The sequence below is a fragment of the Eublepharis macularius genome, chromosome 2 (assembly GCF_028583425.1).
Source record: "Eublepharis macularius isolate TG4126 chromosome 2, MPM_Emac_v1.0, whole genome shotgun sequence".
NCBI lineage: Eukaryota > Metazoa > Chordata > Lepidosauria > Squamata > Eublepharidae > Eublepharis > Eublepharis macularius.
The window spans coordinates 152,462,191-152,487,604 of record NC_072791.1 but is presented as its reverse complement, the minus strand read 5'-3'; the positions used below and the strand labels follow the sequence as shown (position 1 = coordinate 152,487,604).

At 45.2% G+C, this 25,414-nt stretch overlaps 1 protein-coding gene across 4 annotated transcripts in view; it reads right to left on the bottom strand.

Annotated features, from left to right (window-relative positions):
- The window catches only part of SPTB (spectrin beta, erythrocytic), a 147,368-nt gene that overhangs the window by 102,226 nt on the left and 19,728 nt on the right, over positions 1-25,414 (bottom strand). For 2 of the 4 annotated variants that reach the window (XM_054972834.1, XM_054972837.1), the window contains exon 1: positions 2,957-3,041. The exons of the other annotated variants lie outside the window; for them this stretch is intronic. The gene's annotated coding sequence lies outside the window, so the exon portion shown is untranslated. Of the gene's footprint in view, positions 1-2,956; positions 3,042-25,414 lie in introns of those variants that run through there. 4 annotated transcript variants of the gene reach the window in all.

Genomic DNA, 25,414 nt, shown 5'->3' with positions numbered 1-25,414 from the left:
ACATTAAAGTGTTATTTATAAACATAAAAGTCAGTTCTCAAGGTTTCCTCACACATTAATATGATACTCTCATGTGACCAAGAAACAAAATTCTGGATGTGGCTTTGCAGAATAAAATATTTGGCTACAAATATAGACATTTCCTTGATTCTCAAAGTATGGGGTTACTATACCCAACAGCTGGGAATACATACTATTTATTATGCAGCATATTATATGGCCAGCGGAGAAAAGAAACTGGATTGGCACAGAAGTAGGCAACTTTTTTGGCCCAAGTGCCAAGAGCACCCAACATCTACATCAGAACATATACATGTGCCATACAAACGGTGTGGGGAGGGGGAGCTCTGAGAGGATATGGTTGTACTTAGCTAGGCACACTAGGAGCAAACTGTGCCATTGTGACACCTGCTAGTACCTCAGACCTGGCTGGGGGGGCCTAGGAGGGGGGGAGCCAGGAGGTGATGACAAGCATAAGCTATGCCCACCAGCTTCTCCCACACCACTGTCTCCAGCAGCGGTGCCAGCATCTGATGGGCTCTCTTCAGTTGCTTGGGCAGAGAACCAGCCCTGGTCTGGTGTGAAGCTGTTCAGCACATAATCAGAGGGCTTCCTACCCCTGCCCTAGCTGAATGGTGACCTTGAGCAACCTGCTTTGTCCCTTGTAAATGGATGCCTGCCATTCAATTACATTATTACTTATTAAACTGATACCCTCCCTTTCTTTCATAATGTAGCTCAAGGTGCTACTCATGAGGTTTCCAGAGTGTCTCCCTTCCAATCATGGTCCCGATCCAGACCTGTTTAGCTTCACCAAGTGGAATCACTTATCTTCCAACCTTATCTTTGGACCCCAGGATATACATGCCCTTATTCACTAGTTAAAGTAAATAAACATACAGTCTATGTACACGGCACACTTGATTTTTCTTTATACGTGCATCGAGTAATTCTCAGGTTACATTCAACACCTTTACAAATCAATGTATGATTTAAACCCCACATTTATCCAGGTACTGGTCCCTGGTTTCAATTGCAAAGTAAACTTGTGTGGGCTGTTTTTTACAGACAGATGTATGCATGCACATGCAGGGTGTACACTGTAACATGTGAACAGGGCTATTGTTGCTATTGCAGTAGAAATATACATGTTTTGATAAGACGATCTAGCACAGAACAGTGCTAGTGTCATACCACCCCACTCATAAAGTACTTTTGCTATTAGTTTTTAAAGATACTGTAATTTAAATTCCAGTGAGGTAATTATGTGCAGGAGCACTGAAACATCTTATGCCAGAGACATGTTTTTTAAGTTGAAAATTGTTTGAGAGAAGTATCAGTTCTCATGGCGTATACACGCATTTCTTTGTGCTGTTGTCGCTTAAGTGGGCTTTTGCAACAATATAAAAACCTGTAAAAATTGTTTAGCAGAAGCAAAAATGGGATGAAACTACTGTTTATCCTCAGCAGAATGAAAAGAGCTCAAATTTCCCAGAAAACTGGTGAAGAAACTCTTACTAAACTGAGGCACACCCTCCTGAGGCCTAGCCAGTTTCTTGCATGAAGCTATCTGTTTTTTGTGCCTTGTCTAGCCTCTCCTTTAACCCCACCCAGTTAGTCCCATGTGCAGATAGTGATATTAGTAGTTTTTGCCTAGTTGTTTCAAAAAATGCTTAACTAAATATACATATGCATAGTTGTTGGGATCCAGTGCATTCTGGTTTGTTGATTCAGCAATGTCTCCTTTTTTTCTTTGCAGAACACTTCCCAACATCTAAAGGAACTGATTTATTTTCTTCTTTTTTCTTTTTTTCTTTTGCTAAGAAGAAGGAAGGGTGCAAATAAAAAAGCAAAAAACCAGGCATTGGGGAGAATGGGGGGGGGAGTTGTAACTGATGCAGAATACCTGAACACTAGTAGTCAGTGCAAAACTCCTGGGTAGGCTGCACGAGGAAGGAAGCTGCAGAAAATTGGTGGAGAAACATTAAAAAGCAATCTATGTTGAAGACTCTAGGGCTGAAAAGTTAGAGACTACTATGTGAATGAGGGATGGATTACCACATTTTATGCCCAGTCAATTTGCAGTAAACTGACTGGAACAGCATAGGTGAGTGGCAAGTTTTTATATGTGGCAATCCCTAATGCAAAAGGGTGAGGCCAATAGCATGTGTAGAGAAGGTGACACCACCTGATCCCAGTTTGTTTTAGGGACCAGAATACAAAATCGCAAGGTATCTTTCGTACATTTAGTCAATTCTGCCCTTGAATCCAGTAAAGTTCTTTATTCCTACAACTGTTCCAGCCAGTCTAAATTTTGACATCGTCCATTGTGTATTCACTGGTTTCTTGAATTCTGTTGCTCCCTTTAAGAAAATATAAAGGACATGTTCTTTTTGACAAAAGCAGCTCCCACTCAGAACAATAAGCATTCTCTTTTTGATCTGTCCATAAGCCATGCTTCCTGTGGAATGTGACTACAATCCAACTGACATGGAGGATCTGTGCGGTGCAACTGTTTCACTCCCTTTACAAGCCGGGCACAGTGTGACACTGACAAGACACTCCTGCTTACACATTCAAACTCCAGCTTTTTACCAGTGTGCAGATAACTTCCCTTTCTTCATTGTTACCAAACCAGAGGCAAATTAAAAAACAGAAATTACAATTTGTCTTAAAAAGAAAGGTTTATTCACAAAGTGAAGTTGTAAAACACATACCTAAAGTATTCTTTTCTCAGAAAATACCGTATTTTTAAAAGTCAACTCAAGATAATTCAGTCTGACAGGATTTTAAACATTCAACATCATACCAAAAAGTGCTGCCTTTCAAAAGTACATGCAAGGCTGATAACGTTACCTTCAAATTTACTGAATCAGATGAGCGTTATATCACTCAAAAACAGCTGTTGTTGGCCCAGTGCCATTCTAGCACATATAATAAAAGAAAGACTTCTTACCACCAAGGAGCACTGAATTCTTTCTTGCAGACCAGAATTACTTTGTGGTGTGCCTGTTACCAGGAATATTCAGCTCCATATTACTTGGGTGAAGGCACTAGTGAATGACAACGGCCAAACTCTCTCCTCCTCAGCAGGCTGGCATGATAGAGAGGGTGGGGGAAGTATGTGCATGCCAGTACAGGTCATTTGAAAGATATAGATAGAGAGCGTGTGTGTATATAATCTAAAATTGTCAGCAAGCAGCTGTCAGTTTAAAACAGGCTCTAAGAGGATCAAGTTCTCCCCCCTAACCCCAGCATGTATTTGTGGAGCACTGACAGCCTTTGGGAGTCACCACCACCAGTTTCTACAGCACTTTTCAATGTGCAAAGTCTTTTACAACTGCTAAGCCATTTATTCTGACAACAATAGAGTGAGGTAGGTTAGGCAGCAAAGCAGAAACTTCCCCACAGCCGCTCAACAAGCTTCATGACTGAGAAGGAATTTGCACCTTGGTTGTCCACACCCAAATTTCAACTCTTCGCACACTGTACCAGACAGTATAGATCATTATTGCTAGAAATAAAAGGTGTGACAATACAGTCATCTTCATTAAAGTAAATGAATCCAAATGGTAAAGAATAAAAAATTGATTTAGGTTTTTCAGAAAGGGAATTTTTTTTTTTACTAATGCAGAAAGAACAGTGGCATCTCAGGAAGATTAGGTTGCAAACCTATACAAGTGTACTTGGAAGTAGGAATCATCACAAACAATTTTAAGTAAACGTGTATAAGACTGGGTCTGCACAGCTAACGTTTACATTTGTTCTAATCAGAAAACAGGTTGTCAATAGTCTCTCCTTTATGACCTTCTAATTGATGGAGGAAGGAATTCTGCATTGCCTCTTGGGTGCCTTACTCCAGTAGCCTTATAGTTACTGTTACCCTAATGATTACTCAACTACTGTAGTATGAGAAGTTGAAAGCCACTTTTGCAATAGATTTGGTACAGAAAATCAACTTTACACTACCATCTTCAGCTGTTAAAGAAAAATTAGATGTACATAGTACACTTTAAAATTCTCTGTGCCATACTTGCAGAGTTGCCAGCTCTGGCTTGAGAAATTCCTGGATATTTGGGGAGTTTCAGGAGGGTGGCATTTAGAGAGGGGAGGGACCTCATCAGTGTATAATCCCATACTGTCCACCTTCCAAAACAACCATTTTCTTCAGGGGAACTGATCTCTGTGGCCTGGAGATTAGTTGTAATTCTGGAAGATCTTCAGCTACTACCTGGAGGTTGGCAATTTACTTGCAGCACACAAGACTTCTGAACAATTGACAAAATGTACACTGTGCCAGAGAAGGTGGAAGTTCAAAGCAGGCAAATATGAGCAAAACGGACCCCTCCTTTAATTTTCTCTTTTTGTTGTGATCCTGGACGCCATCTTGACTGCCACTCAGCGAGGACCTTAGGAGTTGTACACATTAAGCTTCATAGCTTGCTCTGAAGAATCTAAGGGCCAGTTCACACACTACAAAGTCCTTGTGTATCCCTTGTGGCCACTATGACGACTTCTAGTCAGATGTGTACAACAAATTCTGCACTCCAGAACCAAATTCCTAGGCACGTAGGGCTTAATCCCCTCCCCTACAAGTCATTTCCTAACCTGAAATTGCCCTGCAGAGCCACTATTGGCCACATTGGCCCAAGATACAACCCCATTCAAGTGGAGAAATAGCAGATCCCTAGGAAATCAAATTCCTCTTACATACTAATGGTAACATTACATACTAATGGCAATAGGTTTATGAGTTAATTCTCTGTCTTGTATCACAGTAGTAATTTTATACAACGAATATATATTTTATTCAATATTTAAGCTGCAGCTAAAACAGCATTTCAGATCAGTTTGCAGTTAATTAGAAGGAAGGCCTAATTCTCAAATACTTTGCTTAAGCAAATGGGAATGCCCATGTATTTTCTGCTCAGAATGACTGGGAAGAGTACATCCATTATTCAAGAAATAGCATGGAATATGGAACGCTTCCTTTTTGGCCACAATCCTGTGCATGATTACCTACAAATTAAGCTGTACTACTTTCAATTAAACTTGTGCATGGCTACTTCTGAAAAATCACAACTTTATATAATCACAGCAAGAGCTGGATAACATCAGGAATGTATGAACATTTTTGTGCACTATTTCTGTTTTGACAGATGTTCAATAAAATTTCTGAACTGCATCAGGCTTAACATCTCAGGAGCACAGGATTTTACTGCATTATTTTAAACAGTTGTCAGCAATTGCTGGAAGTTAAACTTCCTCTACACCTTTTGACAACCATCAGCACGGCATGAAAGCTTTTCCTCATTGGCACCTATAGTCTCTCTTTTAGTACACAGCCTTTTTGAAAGCAGTCAGCTAGCACTGAGCTCTCATATTTTGTGCTGGCTCATCTAAAATTAATTTTCAAATGTATTCTTCTTTGAATAATTTTAAAAAAGATTATTCTGCAAAGGTATTTAACTGGACAGCTCACAACTGCCTTGTCATCTTTAATTATGATTGACCAAAACAAACTAAACAGCCAAACACTTTTTTTTGCTTTTCTCAAATAGGCAATGCTAGGATTTTCTAAACCTAAGAAATAGCTCATTACACATAGTGCAAGAGGCTTAACATCCATATTGAATTCTCAGATCCTGTGCAAAACAGGCATATCACACAAAGATTTCTTCAGAAGGAGAGGAACAAGGTTTTTTCTATCAGCCTGCCTGGTCAACTCTCACCTGCTCCCCCTTCCATCAATGGCCTGTCATCCTGTAGGAAAAGAATAGAGAACAAAGCCCTTTACACTGGGTGCCAATCAGAAAACAGGGTTAACATACCTGTAACTTATGTTCATCGAGTTCTTCTGTGCTGACACACATAGGGACTGCGCAGGCGCAGGCCAGCCGCCGGAGAATTTTCTAGAGCTTCCATGGCTCCGAAGGGGCCGTTTGTCGCGCGCCTCAGCGACCGTTTTCCCGCCCAAACGGTCACGTGATCCTCCAGCGACCAACGGCCCCTTCCCTCAGTTCTCCCTTGCCGCCGCTTGACCAACACACTTCAGCCATAACACCTTAAAAACACCAATTTCCGTTACAGCCATCACAATATCGTGCATTGGAGTTCACAGTGGGGTAGGAGGGAGGGTTGTGTGTCAGCACAGAAGAACTCGATGAACATAAGTTACAGGTATGTTAACCCTGTTTTCATCTTCGTTCTTCTGTGCCTCCACACATGGGAGTGTACCAAGCTTCACACAATAAGGAAGGCGGGGGTGAAGTCCAACACAATTTTATTAAGCAAACAAGATCAACAATAAATAGATATGCATATATACATCTATGTAAAAATACTGTGTAAGGACACATAAATACTCAATATTTACATATATACACACCCCCAGGTACATATATACACACTTTCAATCAAGGGTACCCAACAGGTACGCCCAGAAAGTCATTCCAAAACTCCCTCAGGAAAAAAGGGAGTGTAAGACAGCCTTGGCCACAGATACATCCTGCTCCGCATTGACATCAACGGCGTAATGCCTGACAAAGGTGTCTGCAGAGGACCATGTGGCTGCTTTACAAATGTTAACCAGGGGCACCCCCCTGAGGAGTGCCGAAGAGGATGCTTGGGACCGCGTGGAGTGGGCTCTGACATGAAGCGGGCAAGCCACCCCTGCCAGGGAATAGGCCTTGCTAATGGCCGTCACAATCCACCTAGACAGGGTCTGTGAGGAAGCCCTGTTACCCTTGTCCTTGGCCCCAAAACATACAAACAGGTGAGGACAGGAGCGGAATCCGTTCGTCCTATCCAGGTAATAGGCTAGGGCCCTCTTCAAGTCTAGGGAATGGAGGGCCTTTTCCCCCTTAGAGGAAGGTTGAGGAAAGAATGCAGGCAGTGAGATCTCTTGCGAGAGGTGGAAGGCGGACACCACCTTGGGCAGGAACCCGAGGCAGGGACGCAGGACCACCTTGTTGGGATGAAACACAAGAAAGGGAGGGTCAGACCGCAGTGCAGACAGCTCACTGACCCTTCTGGCCGATGTGACGGCCACCAAGAATGCTACCTTGTAGGATAGCATATCCAAGGGGCATGTAGCCATAGGTTCAAATGGAGGCAACATGAGACGTGAGAGCACCAAGGACAGCAACCACTGAGGCACTGGCGCCGACACAGGTGGGTAAAGATTGTACATGCCCTTAAGGAACTGGCGGGATTGTGGGTGAGAAAACACCGTAGCACCCTCTACTCGGGCGTGAGCAGCTGATATCGCTGCCAGGTGGACCTTGAGGGAGGAAACCTTCAAGCCCAGGCCACGCAAGTGGCACAAATACTCGAACACAACCCCCAAGGGACTGCTTTCGGGCACCACTCCTTTGGCAAGTGCCCAGAGCTCAAACCTGCGCCACTTGGCCGCATAAGCGCGCCTAGTGGATGGCCGACGAGCATTCAGGAGGACCCTCTGTACCTCGTCAGTAAAGCCTATCGGGGAGGAACGATCCGCCAAGCCGTTAGGTGCAGCTTCCTGGGATCGTGGTGGACCAGGCTCCCGTTTAGGAGAAGGTCTTGCCGAGGGGGCAGACTCACATACGTCCGTTGGGACATCTGCAGGAGCTTCGGGAACCAAACCTGCCGTGGCCAGAAGGGGGCCACCAGGATGCAGTCCGTCCCGTCCTCCTCTATCTTGCACAGGACCCTGGGAATCAAGGGGAATGGAGGAAACATGTAGTGCAAGCCCTGCGTCCACGTAAACTGGAAGGCATCCCCAATAGAGAGGGGGTCGCTCCCTGCCCTGGAGCAGAACGTGTGGGCCTTGGTGGTTGCCGCAGTGGCGAACACGTCTATCACTGGATGACCCCACATCTGGAAGATCGGCCCAATGCACTCTACGTTCAGTTCCCACTCGTGGTCCAGCAAAGGGACCCTGCTGAGGGCATCTGCCCGGGCATTGTCTGACCCAGCCACGTGTATAGCACGGAGCGACACGCCGTTCCTGATAGCCCACTGCCAAGTGAGTGTGGCTTCCCGGCACAGGGCCATGGACACTGTGCCCCCCTGCTGATTCACGTAGTACATGGCAGTCGTGTTGTCCGTCTGCACCAACACCTGACGATTTTTCAGCAGTGCTGTAAGAGACACAAGTGCGAAACGAATGGCCCTTAGTTCAAGCACATTGATATGGAGGGTCTTTTCCCTCTCAGACCAGACATCCTGCACAGACACATCACCACAGTAAGCCCCCCAACCCAACAGAGAGGCATCAGTGGTAACCGTGACGTCATGGTGCTGATACCCAAAGGGGATTCCTTTAAACAAGTTGTCATCAGACAGCCACCAGTTCAAGGAGGAGAGGATGACCCTCGGGATAGAGAATTTGAGGGACGGAGGGTGCAGCAGAGCATCGTACCTCCGCACAAACCAGTTCTGGAGCGGGCGCATACGCAGCCTAGCAAAAGGCACCACAGAGGTGGCCGCTGCCATATGCCCTAGTAAGCACTGGATAGTGCGCACAGACTGGAATCGGTTCCTTTTAAACATGGACACTAGACCCCTTAGGGACCGAGCCCTCTCCAAAGGGAGCAGAGCCTTACCCTCCACAGAGTCTAACAGTGCACCAATGTAGGACACCTTGAGGTTAGGCACCAGTTTGGATTTCTCAAAGTTCACCAGGAGCCCCAGGTGTTGGCAAGTGCTAAGTACCAAGCCAATGTCCTGCACCAGCCTAGACTCCGATTCAGCCACGATGAGCCAGTCATCGAGGTACGGAAAGATGGTACAGCCTTCTTCCCGTAGGAAGGAAACCACAGGGGCCACACATTTCGTGAACACTCGTGGGGCAGTAGACAGGCCAAAGGGGAGCACCTTATACCGGAAAACCCTTTGCCGGTAAACAAAGCTCAGGTATTTCCTGTGCTCCTTCCGTATCCCCACGTGAAAGTATGCGTCCTTTAAGTCAAGAACCGCAAACCAATCCCCCTGTTTAAGCAAGGCGATCACAGCCGCCAACGTTACCATTTTGAACTTGGTCACCTTGAGGAAGGCATTAAGGCCCCTCAGATCTAAAATGGGGCGTAAGCCCCCATCCTTCTTAGGGACCAGGAAGAACCTAGAGAAGAAACCTTTTACAGAGTCCCCATAGGGCAATTCTTCCACAGCACCCTTGGCCAAGAGCGACACGATCTCCGCATCCAGCTCGGCCATCGTATTATTGACAGCTGTCAGGGGTGAACTGCATCTAGGCAGCTCAACCAACTCCAGCCCGTATCCCAGTTCAACAATAGTTAAGACCCATGAGTCAGATGTTATTGACTCCCACTCAGAGAGGAGTGGACTAAGTCTGTCCGAAAAGTTCGGGGATACGGCTGGCGTGACCCGTCAGTACTGTCTCCCGGCGCCCTGCTGATCTTTCTGCTGGGCCGGTTGCTGTGCCTGACGAGGCTTGAAGGGCCGACGCCTCCTCTGCTGTTGTGCGGGAGGGTAAGGCCGCTGCTGGTAGGCAGGATACTGCTGGTAGCCCGGCCGCTGATGCTGGTACCTGCCCTGGTAATGGTAAGGGCCAGACCGGGGAGCGTACCGTGACCTGGAGGAGGGCTTGTCTGCTGGAGCCAGACCCAAAGACCGCGCCGTCTGCCTGTCCTCCTTTTTCTTCTTCAGGGTCTCGTCGGTGGACTTGGAGAACAGCGAGTCCCCTTCAAAGGGCATGCTCTCCACCCTGGAACGCACCTCTTGGGACAGGGCCGTCGACCGCAACCAAGAGTGGCGCCTGAGGACCACCGCCGACGCCATCCCCCTAGCAGCAGTGTCAGCAGCGTGGCTCCCAGCGTTCATCTGCTGCTTAGACAGCCTCACAGCCTCCGTCTGCAGCAAGGACACCACAGCCTTCTGCTCAGGAGGGAGGTCTCGGGTATAGGATGCCAACTTCTCCCAGAGGTACAGCTGGTACCCTGCCATGATGGTCTGGTAGTTGGCGATCCTCAGACCCAGTGACGAGACAATGTACTGGCGCCTGCCCATGGCATCCAGCTTCTTGCCCTCCTTATCGGCAGGCACCGAGGAGTGACCCGATCGTCGGGGGTTGAACTCCTCTGTGACCAAGGAGGAAGGTGGAGGGTGCTTCACCAACGCCGGCCAGGTGCCCTGCTTGATCTTGTAAAGCTGCTCGATGCGCTTGGACGTTGGAGGTTGATCACAGGGCACCTGCCACACCTTCTCCACAATCTCCTCAATACCCTCGAGCATGGGGAAGCCAACGTACGCCGGATTGTCCCCGTAAATACGTTTGAGGAGCTTGTCCTTGGTCTGGGGGACTGCCGAAGAGATGTCCATCTCGAGAGCCTTGGCCATCCTTGCCATCTGGTCGGCGTAGATGCGGAGGTCCTCGAATGGCGAGTCCGCCGATGGCACTAGCTCCTCAGCCGGCGATGGTTCGGACCAGGACTCCGACTGGTAGCCGCCAAAGCTCCCCACATCCTCCTCATCGGAACCGAGCTGGGATTCCGGAACCGGGAGCGGAGGGGGAGCCCACGCCGACCTCGATGTCGAAGGCCTCGGTTCCGACACGGAGAAGCCCGCAGGTGCCCCCTCCCATTGGCAACGGTATGGCGAGGGGAGGTAGGAAGCCTGTCGATGCCTGGACGCAGCGGACCGGACTGATCGGACACTGTCCCCAGAACCATGCCGCTCACGACCGACCGGAGGTGGAGACGGACGGGCAGGCGACGGACGGCTCCGACGAGGGGACGGGCTCGGTTCCAGCCTCGGCGACCGAAGGGGAAGCGATGGTCGGCTCCGACGGCGCGGGCTCGGCTCCGGCCCCGACGAGAATTCTGCGGGCACCGTCTCGAAGGCCATCGGATCCGGCACCGGCACGGAGATGTCTTCTGGCTCCGGGGAGCCCAGATGAGGGGAAGGCGTGTGAGGAAGCACGATGACCTCCTCCTGAGGAGCGGGACGCGGCGACCGGTGATGCTTGGTCTTCTTCTTCTTCTTCGCTGGTTCCGAAGAAGACCTCGGAACCGACGCGCTCCTCGCCTTCGAAGGGGACCTCGGCTTCGACCTCTTCGCCTTGATCGGGATCGAACCGGTCGTCGGTTCCGACCGGGGACTCGGTACCAGGATCCTCGGTTCCGAAGCTGGTCTCGGATCCGACCTGGTAGATGACGCGCTACGGGGCGGCCGCACCGGTCCCTGCGCTGGAGAGGCCGCTCTCGACGCCGAGGCACTCGGGGGACGCGGTTTCGACCCCGACCTCGCGGAGGCCACTGAGCCAGCTCGTGATTGCCGTTTGGCAGAGGGGCTAGGGCCGGCCTTGGACGGACGCAACGGGGTTCCCTCTGACATGACCTTCTGCCACAGCGAGGAATTCAGCCGGGCCTTGCGATCCTGCCGGGCCTTGCTGGTGAAACCCTGGCAGATCCTACAGGCCGAGACATTGTGGGTCTCCCCCAAGCAAAAAAGGCACAAATCATGGCCATCGGATTTGGCCATTTTAGTGTGGCATTTTAGGCAATGCTTGAAGAGAGCCGTAGAGGCCATCTTCAGGGGCACGCGAAAGAAGGGTCAAAAACAGTCCGAGTCAAATTACCGAGTCCACGTCAAAGTCCAAAGCGAGATCCAAAGAATAGTCGAGGTCACGAAGTCCGAAGTCAAAAGCCAAGCAATCAGTTAGAGTAAAGTACGAAGCACAAAAGCACAGAGCAACGAAGCTCACGTTCTCTCCAAGCGGCGGCAAGAAGAGAACTGAGGGAAGGGGCCGTTGGTCGCTGGAGGATCACGTGACCGTTTGGGCGGGAAAACGGTCGCTGAGGCGCGCGACAAACGGCCCCTTCGGAGCCATGGAAGCTCTAGAAAATTCTCCGGCGGCTGGCCTGCGCCTGCGCAGTCCCTATGTGTGGAGGCACAGAAGAACGAAGATGAACAATCGTTGTATACAGCTGCTTTCCGCTTGCTAGCTCTTAGTTTTGTTGTCCTACTCTTTTATTGTTGTAAGCTGCCTCATGAGCTTTTTAAACTGAGCATTCAGAACACAAGTATCTTAAATTTTAAAATTTGGCCAGTGTGCCATTTTAGCAGAGATAGCAGCACCTTATTGATGGAGGGATTCAGTCATAGAATTATGCTTCAGCGACAGCAGCAGAAGTCTCTAAGGCAACAGCATTGTTGCATGTAAAGCCTACCCATGGGACCATGGTGTCAATATCATGGACTTCATAAGAGTAATGAAATGTAGCCAGTGGTGGAAAAGAATAGTTTTTCAGAGAGTTGAAGGTAGTTTGAAAGAGGGATTGCTGCTCTCTTTAGGGAAACACATTCCACATTTTTTTTGTAGTGAACAGGTTTTATATTGTAGCAGGATTTTTGTGCAGTGGCACTGTAGAGACCATCAGGATTTTCAGAGGAAGTAAGAAACACGGGCAGTGAATACTATACAGAGATAGAGAGGAAAAGGCAGCAGGGAGAAAGAGTCTGTGTAGCCCTGGGTATGGGAAGAAAACTGTTGAGGATGGACAATTATTTTATTTGTATATCATCTGATATAAAAAAAGATGATTTTTATATCATCTGATCAGCTGTGTCAGTTTACATTGTTTCATCCCTTGCTTTTTATCTTAACTACTCTGAGAGGCAGGTTAGGTTAGGAGAGAGTAACTGGCCCAAATTACCCCATGAGCTCTGTGGTATAGTAGGAATTTGAACCTGGGTCTTCCTGATCTAAAGGAGCAAGCCTGTCCTGAAGTAACACCAGCCAAATGAGGACAGAATCAGAACTAAAAAAGAAATTGACATTATTACACCAAGGTCCAGTACTTACTACAGGGCCATCAAAGCCTTGTGAGTCCATGTTCAATTTAAGTCTGAACTAGCAATGGCACCATAAAGGGCTAGAAGTGGGAGGTGTCAGAAGCAAAACAGAACCATAGTCTATTCCACAGGCACATTCTGACAGTCTACCATTCTACTTACTGCACTATACTGTCTTTCATTAATGACCATGTGCCTTGTGACACTTGACTAAATGAAAATTTCAGCATACGAATCTTGAGGTCTTTAGTCATTGCTAAAATATGAAATAGAATATTATGCCTAAACCATGAAGAAGTAATTGTATGTGAGATCCCTTCAGAGTTCTAGGAAAACTTTGCACTTACATTTCTAGAACACTGAGAAATCCTAGACAGTTAAGCTAACACTCTAAACTGAACCTTTATTTCCCAAGTGTTCAGCTTATGGAAGAAAGATCAACACCTGGACCACTTGCTGGCTTTTGTAACAAATGCTGCCAACTGCTGTCTCTGCCTGAACTGTGCAGTGGCCTTGGGTAAGCTATTATTTCTCATCTTGGTTCCATCAGTCTGTAAAATAGGAATGAAAGGGCATTTTCCTCAAAAGATTGTTGCAATTATGAGTGGGAAAAATTCAACAGAGTACTTTATGCACACTTTAAGTGCTTATAAATATATTTTTAAAAACTGCTGCATGTGAAAAATACTATCTGACAGAGAATTCAATTATTTTACTTTTACATACCAGGGATAAAATGAGCCTATGACTAGCAACTGGTTATAAAATTATAAAATTGTATAAAATAAAAACTCAGCCATCTAGAAGATAAAACAAAGACACACTTATCATCTGCTGAAGCATTTAAGTCTTGATCCACTACATTCCCTTAAAATATTCTACTCGTACACAAAGAAGATTCCATAGCTCTGTTGTACAATAAATTGAAACTAAACTTTTATGATCTAACTTTTATGATCTAAACTTTTTAATGATTCTGGCCTTAGATTATAAAATGCTATTCTGTTTTCGCAGAATGTCTGGAGAATTTTCTTACCAAATTTGTTTTTGTAAATTTGTAATGCATCATTAAGCAAGAGGACTATCAGGTTACTAGTCAAGGCTGTTTTTTTAAAAAAAAATTATTAGTGCAAAGAAGACAATAAAAGAAACAAAAAGAAGGAAAACAATGCTAGCAACATGTTAGCATGTGGGAATAGGTCAAACTGATATTGTCTTAATATTATGTGCCATACTTCTCTAGCTGCAGGAACTGTGGGAGGAAGAAAATCAGTATGTAGACCCTAATGCATTTGATTTAAAAAATGGCTCAAAAAAAAAAAAAGCCTCCCGAGACTTACCTCCTGAGAGCGTGCAGAGCAGACTTTCACATTGTGCCAGAAATGATGTCATCCCCTGCACACTGCATAAGTACTCCAGAGCACATGGGAGCACGCTGCGAGGTTCTTAGGCTTGTTCCCATGCCTTTCCCCTCCAATGGTCAGGTGAGAGGTGGGGGGAGGCTGGGAATGGGGGATCCTGCTCCCATTGTGAGGGGCCAGTAAGCCTTATTTGGATCCATCTGGCTCTGGGGGTGGGCCGTTTTAACAGATCCTCCATCTCTGCTCCATGACTAATGGGATCTACCAAGTTCTACAAGCAGCTTCTAGTTCTGCTTCCACCAAATGGAGAACCCTCCCGAGCCATGCCATATCCAAATTGTATTTGTAGTTTCTATCCTCCTAACCTTCCTCAGGAACACACTTGTAAAAATATTGACATCTAATTTTGAAGGGAGTAATTGGGTACTCAGAGAACTGGAAACTAGAGTAAAAGTTATATAGGTCTTGACTGAAAATGATGCAAATCCAATAAGCCTTATTCTCTTGCCTGCCTTGTTTTTCAAACCAATTCGATTCAATTAAGGATTCTCTTTGAAAATACTTAAGCTAATATTAGTATACTTCACATAGGACTGACAGGATCTGGAGGAGAGAATTTTCATTGTACATTTAATAGTGCTGTGTGAACATTAAATGCACCAGTTTCACCTATTATATCTTGGGTTTCCCACACAGAAAAAAAAGAGAAAGAAAATATTATGTGGTTGAGACAAAATGGGACTGTCAAACCACAAAACAATCAAAAGAAGTGGAGGGATGGGCAAAGAACAGCTACAGAGCTGTCAACAAATTAGATTTCATGTTCAAAACAAAATTAGACTGGGATATTAAATTCAGAGTGATTATCACAACACTGAAGTAATTAAATCATCAAGTTTTGCATTGAGATTAAAATGTCCCAGAATAATATGCAGAACAAGTTTGCAAATGTATCAAATATTTTGTAATTCTCTGGCTCATTTGAAAAAAATTAGCACACTAATATGAATGCTGATTTTTTCTCTTTTATATTCTACTTTGAAAATGTGAAATAGTTAAAGGAAAATGATACAAGCTGATAGTGGAAAGGCAGTTCAAAGAGCAAACTGATATGGAAAATTTTAATACATCAGATTTTGTGTATTAACTTTCTTACAGCACAATACGTAGTAGAACATGCAAAAAACATCTCAACCTAAATGCCTCCTCATTCTTGAAAAAAAATAGTGCATGGGAACAGTAACCAATAATCATACTCTGACATTGTGCACAACATATAACCTAAGAATTTCACATAGCAGTTCCTGCACCACAGTCAATTATTTGTAATTGTTTACAGAGGATAATGAAATTTAGAACTCTGGCATCATATGCTTCACTGACAATATGATTTAATCTCCAGAGCATCCTTTCATCCCAGAACACTTTACTCGCTAATGCATGAGGCACAAAAGGATCAGTTCATCCAATACAAGCATGTACGTTTCCATCCTCGGGAGACTGCATTCTAAATGCAGAGGCCAAATACTAGACTTAATATTTTGCCCTGAACCTCTGAGGGAAAGTCTTATTTCAGCATTAGTGTCTGGGCAGAAAACTTGCATTACACTAGGAGTCCCCAATGTGGCACCAGCCAGCACCTTTCCTGAAGATGGATATGTTTTTGTAAATTTATTAAGAGATCCAAAATTATATTAGCAAAAGCACTGGAAAATCTTTCGAATCACCGATTCGTTTTCGTTTTCGCGGCCATGTCGGACACTCTTCTTGGCAGGTCCAGGAAGAAGCGGCCGAGCCGCCTGGCCGGGCGGCTGATCTGCAAAGGTTAGCCCCCAGACTCTCAGGCAGGGAGTCTGAGTCCGGGGCGCGGCGGGAAGAGCCCTCTGACAGATCGAGGCAGGGGGTAAATTGCCCGTAAGTCCCTATGGAGGCCGGCAGACGAGCGTGGCACCCAGTGTGCTGCCGGGCCATGGAAAACGGCAAGGAACAGGATTAGGCGAAAGCCTGCAAGTAAGCGAATCCCTTCTGTTACTACAAGCGATGTGAGGAGTGGTGGGGTCTGAAGGCTAGAAGACTCGGATTTTTCCCCCCTCGTAGAGGCTCGGAAGACTGGCGGTTTCCCCCCCCCCTAAAATGGCAGCGAAAAAGCAGAGCCCTGCTCTTGGCAAGTCAGTTACGGCGGCCTTGCAGAGGGACGAGACGCTTGAGGAACTGGTTAAAAGAGCGGTTATGGAAGCCATAAAACCCTTTGTTGACAAGCTGAATGAAACAGATCAAAGGGTGGGCTTAATTGAAAGTGATGTGAAAGCCATTAAAGAAGCAGCGGGGGGGGCAGAGAAGTCTGCCCGGGAAAGTGCGTCACTTACGAGAGCAACGAACAGGGAATTAAAGTTGGTGGAAAACCAGCTGATCGGACTGCAAGTGGAGCGAACACAGACCATTTTGCGTCTCCAGAACGTTAAAGAGGAGGAAAACGAGGATTTGTGGGATCTCGCCTCGGAACTTTTAGCGACACCCGCGAGGGCAACTAAAGAAGAAGTGAAAAGCGCCATTTTGGGAGTCCGTCGGGCATCTTCAAAATATGCAATGAAGCGGCAGCTGCCTCGCGAGATTGTCATCGAGTTTTCATCTAAGCGGGTCCGGGACAGTATCCTATATAATTCTTACAATGTGGAGTTGGACTTTATGGGAAATAAAGTCAAGATATTGAAGGACGTTCCATTCTTAGTTCGGAAGAGAAGATTTAAGTACAAGAAGTTGGCAGCTCTTTTGAGGGAATGTGACATAAAGTACAAATGGCTACTCCCGGAAGGAATCGGGTTTAGTCATAAAGATCAAGCTTACAAGATTAATTCGGAAGATCAGCTAAGGGATTTTGTGGGAAAAAATCCAGAATTTGGACCAGATACCAAGCAAAAAGAAGAAGATCCGAAGCCTGAAGGGAGGGGGGAGGCAACGAGTGCTGCGGCGGTAGATGCTCAGAGAGAATTGCGTCCGAGGCCCAGGGGAGGGAAAAAGATTTAACTTGAACTGTACTTTGTAATTTTTATGATCAACCACTCCTCTACTACTTTATTAAGCTATTTTCTTATTATGGTAGTATGAAGGGAAAGCATTGAAGTGTAGCGTATAGTGTTTGTAGGCTACCTTCCCTTTTTTCCCACCCCCCCTTCCCCTTCTCTTTTTTCTCCCTTCTTTTCCTTCCCTTGTGCTATTGTAGTCTTTTGTAGTTACTGTTATTGTAGTTCTGTATGTTAGATATTGAAAAATAAAAAACTTAAAAAAAAAAGAAAATCTTTTGAATCACCTTTTGCTTCAATGCTTTCTCATGAAGTTATTTGATGTTCAAGAGGAAGAATATTCTTATGGTCTTCATAAGCGGTAATTAATTACTTCACTGATAAATCATGATCCCTATTTTATAAATTATTGGAATCTAAAATATTTTTATCCTGCCTTTCCATCCAATTAGGCCCTCAAAGTGGCAACCAATTAAAAATTACATTAAAAACTTCAAAGAAATAATAACTGTTTTAGTTAATAAAAGGGTGTTTTCTATTTTATAATCTGACTCTCTTATTAAAGAAAATAGTGAGTATAGTAATCATGTTGTACTCTACACCCCAGAAAACAAGTGTAACCCCTATGAGGTTAATTGGTTTAGCCCAGTGGGGTGGAGTCAGAAGCTAGAGGCAGGCTGCTGCGGAGGAGGGTAGTTGCTGGGCAGCTGAATAATTGATATGCTCTTATTACCTTGAATAAGGTAATCAAATGTTGTATGTAAACAATATGATTCAAAGTGGTGTTTGTGTATTGTGTTTGGTTGGTGTCACTGAGATTGTATTATTTTTGCAGGGCTGTAATTCCCCAACAAGAAGACAGAAGCCTGGGATACAGTTACTTCAAATTAATGAAAAAGGACTCACCACCACTTCGTGGAATGTTGAACTGTTTTACCTTTTCAAAAACATTGTTGATTTAAAGTTTTCTGTTTGGTTGCACTTATGAGTTAATTTTTTAAAAAGCTGTATTTTATTAAGTGTTAAAAAGCTTAAAAGGAAAAAAAAAGAAAAATTCTTTCTTAAAATTGTGTGAAAGTTGCTTCCTAAGCCCCATAGAACCCATGAAAAGCGAAGTTACACAAGCTACTGGACAAATAATTGCCCAAGTGTGCCACTGCATTTATCAATACATGTTTATCACACCCTTCATCTAAGGAGGTCAGAGCAGTGTACTTGGCTCCCACCATTTCTTCACAAAAATCCTGTAAGTAGGCAAATCTGTGAGAAAGTGGCTGGCTCAAGGTCACCTAATGAGCTTCATGGCTGAGTGAAGATTTGAAACTGGATGAATAATCTAGGGAAAAGATTACCTACACAGGGAATAACAACTCAGTTTTACTTCAGCCTGATATACTTCCTGATTAGGGAAACCTCCTAGTCTCCCTAAGGTCTGTCTGTTGCCTGTCTGCCAAGGGCTGATGGGAATTTTTAAAAAGTAACATTGCATCATTTCCAGGTCCTGTTGTTGATGTAGCACTCTAGGGGAAATTTGTCCAAGTCTTAGAGCATCAAGCCAACAATGTGACATCACTTCTGGGCATTCACCAGAAGTGACATCATGCCAGTGGCATGACATCATTGCCCTCCTTCCCAGTCCCCTCCCTCTCCCACTGTGAACCATCATAAATTCATCTAACTATCATGAGCCTGCAAAAAGAACTATGCTTCTCAAATAGTTTTTTAAAGTAATATTTGGATATTGCTGAACTTTAGTTTTTCAGATGAGATGACGCTCCATTGTTTGTTTCTTCTTCCCAAAATGCAACTGCTCTGACCTCTACAACAATCAAACTGTGATCCTGTCAGCATCTAACACCAGAGGCTGACAAGACCGGGTTTTAAGATTGTGAACCGGAAAATCTGCTTTTAATTTCCTTCATTTTTAAATTTAATTTAATTTTTATCCTAAAGATGATTTCTGATGATCTAAAAAGCTTGCACAATATTTTGTGTCTCTTTGGTTGACTGTAATGGAACATATTACATAGGTATTTTTTAAAACTTTTATCATACTGACATCCCATACATATTATCATAGCACAAAGTGACACGTGCTCCAGATCATTCCAACTGGGATCATTTTGACAGACTAGATTTTGGAATAATCCATCATATTTAAACCAGTTGGTACCACTGGTTTAAGCTAGACATGGCAAGTTTTTAAAGAGTTGGGCCCAGACCCAACTTGAGTTCCCTGCTGCTACACAGCAGCTCTGGGGAGTAGCTGTTAAAAATAAAGGAGACCCTAAATGGCCTCAGAATGCCTCCGCAGGGGGAGAATGGGCTCCCCCCACCAAGCCGTTTCCCCATGTCATTATAGCAGGGGACGGAGTTTCCCCCCTGTTTTTTCTGTTCCATGTGGAGTATTCTGTGCATGTGGAGCAGTAAAAACAGGAGGAAAAAACTCCTCCCATCCTACTGTGACACGGGGAAATGGCTTGAGGGGAGAGAGATGAGCTCCTCCTCCTCCTCCTGTGGAGGCATTCTGAGGCCATTTGGGCTCTCTTTTGTAACAGCCATTTACTTTTTAACTGCTGTATGATTGCGGAAACCTGAGTTGGGCCTGGGGAACCCAGACCCAACACTTAAAAAACCTGCATGTCTAGCTTAGCCCTCAGATCCACAATGGTGAGGCCTCAGCAGCAGTAACTTCTTGACCACAAAAGAAAACAACTACTGTACCTCTGTTCCTCTCTCTCTCATGCTAAGAGTTCAACATTTCTCATACAGAATTTCTACACTTGCATGCAATTCCATAAATAGCTAACAAATTTTATCAAAGTCACCGCAGCACACAAGAACAACAATGTGGTCTGAGACCAACACAAGCATAAAGCACTGGTTGTCACATAGCATCTCATAAAAGAGTAATTTTTCTACACATTTTCACAGTTTGATTCGAAACCTCAAATTCTAGAGAATACTGACTGCTGACATCAATACTATGGATTATAATCACAGAGTATATTTAAGACTTTCCTTTTGTAAGGCTTCTTTGTAAGGGCCCTCTTTTCTCTGAGTCCTTAGATTCATGGGATGCCTGTGGTTAATAGAATGCATTAAAATAGTGTGGTAAAGGTACAGAAATATGCTGAATTAGGTACAGAAAGATGTTTGACATGCCTTTTGATTGGTTCTAAATCAAACGAGTTAGTGATGCCATTTACCCAGGACCCAGGGCAACCCTAGTCCAGCCTCGCATGCGCACTCTCGGCACGGCGTCTGGCACAAGTGAATGACAAGTGAACAAGGAGGAATACAGAGCCAAGCTACAAGTGACGTCTTACACAGGTTGGACACTTGTCAGCTTCCCTCAAGTTTTGATGGGAAATGTAGGCATCCTGGTTTTACAGCTTGGCTCTCCATTACAGCTGCAAGACCAGGATGCCTACATTTCCCATCAAAACTTGAGGGAAGCTGACAAGTGTCCAACCTGTGTCAGGTGTCACTTGTAGCTTGGCTCACAGTTGAGTCTGTTCACTTGCCGGGCAAGTGTAATTCATCACTTATAGCTTGGCTCTCAGGGTAAGAGCACAGTTCTGGGCTTTTCTTCAACTTGGAGCAATTACGTCAACTGGGGTCCCTGTGGCCCACTCCCAGTAAATGCCAGCAGCCCTAGCCCAACATACTCAGATGTTGAGGCAGATGTAAGAGGCTGCCTGCTGCTCATGATTTGCCACCACATCTCTGAAAATCATAAACCACTGATGCTATGCTACCCTTAGGTAGAACTGCCTTTGTGGCCAGTGCTGTGGATTTTAATGCAGTACAGGCTGCAGTCATTTTCTTAGGGAAGGGTGGGAGAGGGCTAATTGTTGTTTTACATGTTTTTTAAAAAATGGAATTGTAAGCCACTTAGAGCCATAAGAGAAAGGAGAAGTATACATATTTTATTTAATAAATATAATGCTTACCACCAGGGTATCTTTTCTTCACAGGGAGATGTTTAAACTGGCACAAGAGTCTTCAGTGCCCTCCTTTACCTGCTAGCCCAGTACCCCTACCACCACTATTCAGGTGTCCCAAGGATTGCCAGGTCCCCCCATCGCTTGGGCAGGAGGTGGGAGGCCCAGCACCTATCTGCCATCCTGTCGTCGTGCATATGCTCCTGGCCTGGGCGATGATGTCACTTCCAGGAAGTGATGTTATCGTGCAGGCCAGGGGCCACCCTGGGAGCACTCCTGCGTTCTGCAGGGGCCCAGATTGGGCCACTGCAGCACATGGGAGCGTGCCATGTGGCCCGGGAGCGTGCTGCGTGGTGTGGGAGCACATCTCGTAAGGCACGTTACCCCCCCCACACTGGCCAGGTAAGCGAGGACGGGTGAGAGCGGGGGATTCCCCACCCCCAGTGGGGGACTGGCAATCCTAGGTGTCCCCCCACTCCAGTCTGGGTGGCACACAGAGCCACTATACCCAAAAACACGTCTCTGTGCTATGAGCTGGGTGTGCCCAGACCTGGTACATTTATTTTATTCATTTATTTATTTTATTCAATTTATACCCTGCCCTCCCCACAGATGGGCTCAGGGTGGCTAACAACATTAAAAAATACATTAAAGTCACAAAAACATAAAATCAATAATAATTTTTTAAAAATCATTAAAATAGTCCAGGAGCAGGCTATTTAAACAAATATTGGGAGTCCGTATATGGGCATCACAGATGGCCGAGGGCAGCCCCAGAAGAAGTGTTGGTCTTAGATGGAAGAAGGAGGACACCCGCTGGTACTCAGCCGAAGGCCCAGCAGAACATCTCCATTTTACAGGCCCTGCGAAACTGTAACAGGTCCTGCAGGGCCCGGATCCCCAGCGGGAGCGCGTTCCACCAGGGCAGAAAAAGCCCTGGCCCTGGTTGAGGCCAGACGGATGTCCCTTGGGCTGGAGACCACCAGGAGTTGCTTGTCTGCAGAGCTCAACACCCTGCAGGGGACGTAATGGAAGAGGCAGTCCCACATATATGCAGGTCCCAGTCCGTGAAGGGCTTTAGACACCAAGGTTAACACCTTAAACTGGATCTGGAACTCCACTGGGAGCCAGTGCAGCTGGCACAGCACAGGATGAATGTGCACTTGGATTGGCGTTCCCAATCCACTGAGCCCAAACTGGGTGGACTTGAACTTGAGTGGAAGAAGGAGCCATCATGCTGCAAACCAAGTGGATGGGGTGCCCTGTGATGATTGCTTGTTCTTTCTTTATTCCTCCCTCCCTCTTTCCTTCATGGGGGCAGGGGTGGGAAAGCATGCTGTGCAAATAGGCCCCCAGTGGCAGCAAGTGGGCTAACTCTTGCTGCCCCTGACCATCTGGAACCCTAGGCAATTAGCTATGGCTCCCAAATGGATGCACCACCCCTGTCGATGTTTATTTATTTATTTTTATTTATGTAATTTATAGTTCACCTTTCTCACCGAGACTCAAGGTGGTCAAGAACATTTCCAAAGACAATGCCATAGGATAAATAAATACGAGTTTACAAGAATATAGCATTAGCAAGGATCCAATACAGAGTTGAAGTATTGCTGAAACAGAACATAATTCTAGAACTGACATTAGAAAACATGAAGCACAGGTAGTGTCTTATAGGAGTACAAATTTAAAGCAACAGATAATATGTAAAGCAATATAGTGGTGAAATCTACGGTCCATAACTCATTAGCGAATCATCTGAGACCCCCCTCCCTACAATACTGCCCTCCTATCTGAGTAAAAAGTCTTTTTGAATAATTCAGTTTTGCATCGTTTGCAGAAAGCCAGGAGAGTTGGGGCTCTCCTGACCTCCTCATGCAGGCCGTTCCATATGGTAGGGGCCACCACAGAGAAAGCCCGTGTACGGGCTGCTGTTGATTTCGCCCATGTGCAGGTTGGCACCTGCAAAAGACACTGTTCAGATGAGCGAAGCTGCTGTAGAGGGACATAGGGAGGGAGGCTGTCCTGTAGGTATGCTGGATCAAGGCCGTGAAGAGCTTTGTATGTAATAACCAATACCTTGAATTGAGCATGGTAACTGATAGGTAGCCAGTGAGTGACTGTAGGATGGGAGTGATGTTCATGCCCTGCTCACTCCTGCTAATAGTCAAGCTGCAGCATTTTGGACTAATTGGAGCCTCCTAGTTAACTTAGACGGGAGATCAATGTATAGTGCATTACAATAGTGGTTTCGATGTTACCTTAGCATAGATCCAGGTGACCAGGTCAGCCTTGTCAAGGTAAGAAGCCATCTTCCAGGCTAGAGTGAGATTGTAGTAAGCATTTTTTGCGGCTGCCTTAACTTGTTTTTCTAGTAGTAGCGCTGGATCCAGTATAACCCCTAGGCTCTTAATCGAATCTGCAAGGGTTAGACGAACTCCATCCAAAGTGAAAGTACAATGTCTTCCAAGATCTCTGCCTTCCCAACAGCATCACTTCAGTCTTTTCTGGGCAGCAATCTAAGATTTCTACTGCATCCTGTGGGGAATCTGCATAGCGAGATACAGAGTTGGGTGTCATCTGCATATTGATGACATCCCACTACATTGATGCGAATGAATTCTCCTACAGGTTTCACTTAGAGGTTGAATAACATGGGTGATAAGATTGCACCCTGTGGAATCCCACAAGATTATTCCCATTCTAGGGATAGATCTCAGTGGTTCACTTATGTGATCTTTACTTGATATTAACAACGAAGAAGGGCAAGGATTGAGTGTACAAGTAGTAGCTTTTATAGATGCCAGGATCCTGTTAAGGTCTGTCATTGTAATTGGTTCAAAGCGGTCCAAATGTAGGCCAGATGGTGTAGTAAGCATATCTCCTGTCTCGTTTGCAATTTGCAGCTAGCATCTAGATCAGAGCATATTCGTGCTATTTTATCTGCGAAAAACTTAGCAAATTCGGCAGTCAGTCCAAAAAGTCTAAACAGAATTTGTTCCTTGTTTAAGAACACTCTGGAATTTTGTTAATCAAGCAGTTCTCACCTAAGCCCACATACGATCTTGATTTCTGACTACCAAGATGGTATTATTGAGGGTGTGAACAAGATGGAAAATCCCTATAAGCAATAAAGTGTGCTATAGAATTCTCCCAGGTTCTATATGGTGACAGCAGCAAGAGTAGCATATGAAACAAAGTGGAAGGCAGAATCTTGTCCAGACTCGACAGAATGGATGAATAAACTAACATTTTATATATAAAATAGGCAAATCCTAGAATTTCAGAAAAAATGGAAAGCTTTTTTTGATTATGTAGCTGAAAAATAAGAAAAATTAAGAACAAATCTCAGTAAAATGGGTTAACTATTAAATATGTAATTTAAAATATTGAACATAAAATGCTGAATATAATGTATTTTAATGTAAATAAGTAAGGTGTAGATTAAAACAACTTTGTTTCAGTTGCAGCTGCCACAATAGTGTTGATTTTATTCGCTGTCCCAGTGTACTTTTAAAATTCCCTCTTTTCTCCACTACAGCTCTGCCTCCTGTGACAGCCATTTTGCGGTTGTACCCATCACTCGGTATCAGAATTCCAAAGGTGCCCACAGGATCAAAGGTTGGGGACTCCTTTGCTAGATTAAGTCTTATATTTGTTTCTGAAATAAATAAGTTAAGGTATAAAGATTTGTTTTTAAAATATCTTTACTAAAATCTAGGAAATGTTTGGATTATTCATTTCTTTTGGATACTACACGAGTAGGGTTGCCAGATCCCCATACCCTCCCAGTGTGCATGTGGGGAATCCTGTTACTCACCAGCACGAGGCTCTTTGCATGGGCACAAAGCACACTCCCAGTGCCAACACAATGATGTCACTTCTGGAAGCGAAGTCATTGTGTTTTGTGCAGGAATGCTTCCATGCACAAAACTGACCCCTTCGACCATGGGAGCACTCCCATGCAAAGCATGATGATGTCACTTCAAGATGTGATGTCATGCCCTGCCGGGAGCATGCCCATCACGTGCTTGCTTGGGTTGCCTGCTGGTAGTGGGCTATTGGTGGGTGGCTTGCAACCACAGGGCAGACTGCTGCCACCAGCAGGCACCTGGGAATCCTATAAAATGAAGTAGAAACTTAGAAGGGGAGAGGAGGGCAATTTTATAAGAAACACCACCTTCATATCATGATATCTAATATCATCCCACTGTCCAAGAATAAGATTTCAACGCTAAATATTAAAATGTAGCAGTATATATGGATTCTTGCCTCCACTACACTAGGGTTA